Below are 5,000 nucleotides of genomic sequence, written 5' to 3'. Positions count from 1 at the left end.
AGGGGGAAATGAGACAGAGAAGAAAAGGAGGAGGAAGGGGCCGATGAAAGTGAGCAAAAATCAAGAGGAAGAAGAAGAGGTAGAAGGGCAGAAGGGGGGAGAAAAAGGAGGAGAAGATGGAGGAGGAGGAGGAAGAGGAGGTAGAGGAAGAAGAGGAAGAAGAGGAGGAAGAGGAGATGGGGGGAGAAACACGAGGAGAAGATAGAGGAGGAGGAGGAGGAAGAGAAGGTAGAGGAGGAAGAGGAGGAAGAGGAGGAAGAGGAGGAAGAGGAGAAGGAGGAGAAAGAGGAGGAAGAAGAGGAATAGGAGGAGGAGGAGGAGGAAGAGGATGACCAGAAGGACGAGTAGGAAGAGGAGGACGAGGAGGAAGAGGGGGAAGAGGAGGAGGAGGAGGAGGAAAAGGAAGAGGAGGAAGAGGAGAAGGAAGAGGAGGAAGAGGAGGAGGAGGAGGAAGAGATGGAAGAGGAGGAGGAGGAGGAAGAGGAGGAAGAGGAGGAGGAGGAGGAGGTGGAGGAAGAGGAGAAAGAGGAGGATGAGGAGGAGGAGGAGAAGAGGAGGAGAAGAAGAAGAAGAAGATGAAGGAGAAAGAGAAGGAAGAGAAGTAAAAGGAGAAGGAGATGAAGGAGGAGAAGAAGGAGAAGAAGGAGGAAGAGGGAAGAGGAAGGGAGGGAAAGGACGACGATGAGGAAGAGGAAGAGGATGAGGATGAGGATGAGGATAAGGATAGGGATGAGGATGAGGATAGAGATGAGGAAGAGGAAGAAGAAGAGGATGAGGATAAGGATAGGGATGAGGATGAGGATAGAGATGAGGAAGAGGAAGAGGATGAGGATGAGGATAAGGATAGGGATGAGGATGAGGATAGAGATGAGGAAGAGGAAGAGGATGAGGATGAGGATAGAGATGAGGACAAGGATAGGGATGAGGATGAGGATAGAGATGAGGAAGAGGAAGAGGATGAGGATGAGGATAGAGATGAGGAAGAGGATGAGGATGAGGATAGAGATGAGGAAGAGGATGAGGATGAGGATGAGAATGAGGACAAGGATAGGGATGAGGATGAGGATAGAGATGAGGAAGAGGAAGAGGATGAGGATGAGGATAAGGATAGGGATGAGGATGAGGATAGAGATGAGGAAGAGGAAGAGGATGAGGATGAGGATAAGGATAGGGATGAGGATGAGGATAGAGATGAGGAAGAGGAAGAGGAAGAGGATGAGGATGAGGATAAGGATAGGGATGAGGATGAGGATAGAGATGAGGAAGAGGAAGAGGAAGAAGAAGAGGATGAGGATGAGGATAAGGATAGGGATGAGGATGAGGATAGAGATGAGGAAGAGGAAGAAGAAGAGGATGAGGATGAGGATTTCCACATGTAGAGTGAAGAAGAGGAGTAGGTAGATGGGGGGGGGGAGGGGAGGGGGGCTTCTTATCTCTTCTTATCTCAAAGGTAAGATAAGGTTATCAACGAATACCGGCCGAGGGATAGCGCTATCTCTCCTTACTACCCACGTGCATTCATTACTGGCTGCCCAGGGAGAGGGGAGGGGGAGGAGGGGGAAGGGGAAAGGGGGGAAGGGGAAAGGGGGGAAGGGGAAGGGGAGGAGGGGTAAGGGGAGGAGGGGAGAAGGGGGAGGGGAAGGGGAGGAGGCGGAAGGGGAAAGGGGGGAAGGGAGGAAGGGGAGGAGGGGTGAAGGGGGAGGGGAAGGGGAAGAGGGGAAGGGGAGGAGGGGGGAATGGGGAGGGGAAGGGGAGGAGGGGGAAGGGGAAGGGGGGAAGGGCGGAGGGAAAGGGGAAGGGGAGGAGGGGGAAGGGGAAAGGGGGGAAGGGAAGGGGAGGAGGGGGAAGGGGAAAGGGGGGAGGGAAAGGGGAAGGGGAGGAAGGGTGAGGGGAAAGGGGAAAAGGGGGGAAGGGGAGGAGGGGGAAGGGGGGAGGGGAAGGGGAAGGGAAAGGGGGGAGGGGAAGGGGGAGGGGAAGGGGAGGAGGGGAAAGGGAAAGGGGGAAGGGGGGAGGGGAAGGGGGGAGGGGGAAGGGGAAGGGAAATGGGGGAAGGGAATGGAGAGAAGGGGAAGGGATGAGGGACGGGGAGGAGGGGGAAAAAAATAAAATAAAAATAAAAAAAATAAAAAAAGGTAGTGGGGGGGGGCGGAGAGGAGAGAGGGGGAGGGAGGAGAGTGGAGGATGAGGAGGCAGAGGAGGGGAGGGTGGAGGTGAGCGGGATGGGAGGTAGGAGGGGAGAGGAGGGAGAGGGGAGGTGGGAGGAGGAGGGAGGGGAGAGAGAGGGGAGAGGGAGGCGAGAGGAGGAGTGAGAGAGAGGGGGAGAAGGGGAGGGAGAGGGGGAACGGGACGGAGATGGAGACGAGAGGAGGGAGGATGGAAGAGAGGGGGGAGAGGAGACGAGAGAGAGGGTAGGGAGAGAGGGAGGAGAGGAGAAGAGGAGAGAGAGAGGGAGAAGGAGAGGAGGAAGGGAGGAAGTCGAGAGGGAGGGGAGGGGGATGGGAGGAAGGAAAGGCGAAAGAGAAGGGGAGAGAGTAGGGGTTAGGAGGAGGGTGAGGGATGAGTGAGGGAGAGGGGGAGAGGGTGGAGCAGGGGGGGAGAGGGAAGGGGGAAGGGGGGAGAGGGAAGGGGGAGAGGGGAAGAGGGAAGAGGGGAGGGGAGGGGGGCTTCTTAGTCTCTTCTTAATTCAAAGGGAAAGGTTATATCAAACGAATACCGGCCCGAGGATAGCGCATCTCTCCTTATACCCACGTGCATTCATTACTGGTGCCCAGGGGAGGGGAAGGGGAGGAGGGGGAAGGGAAAAGGGGGGAAGGAGGAGGGGAAAGGAAAGGGGAGGAGCGGGAATGGGGAAAAGGGGGAAGGGGGAAGGGGAATGGGTGGAGGGGGAAGGGGGAGGGGAAGGGGAGGAGGGAGAGGGGGAGGGGGAAGGGGAGGGGGGGAAGGGGAAGAGGGAAGAAGGGGGGGGGGAAGGGGAAGGGGAGGGGGGAAGGGGGGAGGGGAAGGGGAGGAGGGGAAGGGGGGAGAGGAAGGGGAGGAGGGGAAGGGGGGAGGGGAAGGGGAAAGGGGGGAAGGTGGAGGGGAAGGAGAAGAGGGGAAAGGGGAGGAGGGGAAGGGGGGAGGGGAAGGGGGGAGGGAAAGGGGGGAGGGGAAGGGGAGGAGGGGGAAGGGGGAAGGGGAGGGGGAGGGGAAGGGAGAAGGGGGAAGGGGAAAGGGGGGAAGGGAGGAGGGGGAAGGGGAAAGGGGGGAAGGGGGGAAAAGGAAGGGGAGGAGGGGGAAGGGGAAAGGGGGGAAGGGGGGAAAAGGAAGGGGAGGAGGGGGAAGGGGAAGGGGGGAAAAGGAAGGGGAGGAGGGGGAAGGGGGAGGGGAAGGGGAAGAGGGGAAGGGGAGGAGGGGAGAAGGGGGAGGGGAAGGGGAGAGAGGGAAGGGGAAGGGGAGGAGGGGAAGGGGGAGGGGAAGGGGGGAGAGGAAGGGGAGGAGGGGAAGGGGAGGAGGGGGGAATGGGGAGGGGAAGGGGAGGAGGGGGAAGGGGAAAGGGGGGAAGGGAGGAGGGGAAGGGGAAGGGGAGGAGGGGGAAGGGGAAAGGGGGGAAGGGAAGGGGAAGGGGAGGAGGGAGAAGGGGAAAGGGGGGAAGGGAAGGGGATGGGGAGGAGGGGGAAGGGGGGAGGGAAAGGGGAAGGGGAGGAGGGGTGAGGGGAAAGGGGAAAAGGGGGGGAAGGGGAGGAGGGGGAAGGGGGGAGGGGAAGGGGGAAGGGAAAGGGGGAGGGGAAGGGGAGGAGGGGGAAGGGGAAATGGGGGAAGGGGAGAAGGGGAAGGGGATGAGGGGAAAGGGGAGGAGGGGGAAGGGGGGAGAGGGAAGGGGAGAGGGGGAAGGGGAAGGGGAAGGGAAAGGGGGGAGGGGAAGGGGAGGAGGGGGAAGGGGAAAGGGGGGAAGGGGGGAGGGGAAGGGGAGGAGGGGGAAGGGGAAGGGGAGGACGGGGGAAGGGGAAGGGGAGTGGGGGGAGGGGAAAAGGGGGAAGGGGGGAGGGAAAGGGGAAGGGGAGGAGGGGGAAGGGGAAAAGGGGAGGGGAAGGGGAGGAAGGGGAAGGGGGAGGGGGGAGGGGAAGGGGGAAGGGGAGGAGGGGAAGGGGGGAGGGGAAGGGGAGGAGGGGAAGGGGGGAGGGGAAGGGGAGGAGGGGAAGGGGGGAGGGGGAAGGGGAGGAGGGGAAGGGGGGAGAGGAAGGGGGAGGAGGGGAAGGGGAAAGGGGGGAAGGTGGAGGGGAAGGAGAAGAGGGGAAAGGGGAGGAGGGGGAAGGGGGGAGAGGAAGGGGGGGGAGGAGGGGGAAGGGGGGGGAAGGGGAGGGGGAGGGGAAGGGAGAAGGGGAAGGGGAGGAGGGGAAGGGTAGGAGGGGGAAGGGGCAAGAGGGGAGGGGGAAGGGGAAAGGGGGGAAGGGGGAGGGGAAGGGGAGGAGGGGAAGGGTAGGAGGGGGAAGGGGCAAGAGGGGAGGGGGAGGAGGGGAAGGGTAGGAGGGGGAAGGGGCAAGAGGGGAGGGGGAAGGGGAAAGGGGGGAAGGGGGAGGGGAAGGGGAGGAGGGGCAAGAGGGGAGGGGGAAGGGGGAGGGAAAGGGGAGAAGGGGGAAGGGGGAGGGGAAGGGGAGGTGGGGGAAGGGGGAGGGTAGGGGAGGAGGGGGAAGGTGGAAGGGAAGGGGAGGAGGGGGAAGGGGGAGGGGAAGGGGAGGACGGGGAATGGGGAGGGGAAGGGGAGGACGGGAGAAGGGGAAAGGGGAGGAAGGGGAGGGAGAGGGAAAGGGGAGGAGGGGAGAAGGGGGAGGGAAGGGGAGGAGGGGGAAGGGGGGAGGGGAGGACGGGGAAGGGGGAGGGGAAGGGGAGGACGGGGAAGGGGGAGGGGAAGGGGAGGGGAAAGGGGAGGGGGAGGGAAAGGGGAGGAGGGGAAGGGGGAGGGGAAGGGGGAGGGGGAAGGGGAGGACGGGGAAAGGGGAGGGGAAGGGGAGGAGGGGGAAGGG

Source organism: Penaeus japonicus, unplaced genomic scaffold (assembly GCF_977035675.1).
Source record: "Penaeus japonicus unplaced genomic scaffold, GWHDUDI00000001_assembly GWHDUDI00000020, whole genome shotgun sequence".
In the NCBI taxonomy this organism is placed as follows: domain Eukaryota; kingdom Metazoa; phylum Arthropoda; class Malacostraca; order Decapoda; family Penaeidae; genus Penaeus; species Penaeus japonicus.
This window is presented reverse-complemented; position numbering follows the sequence as displayed.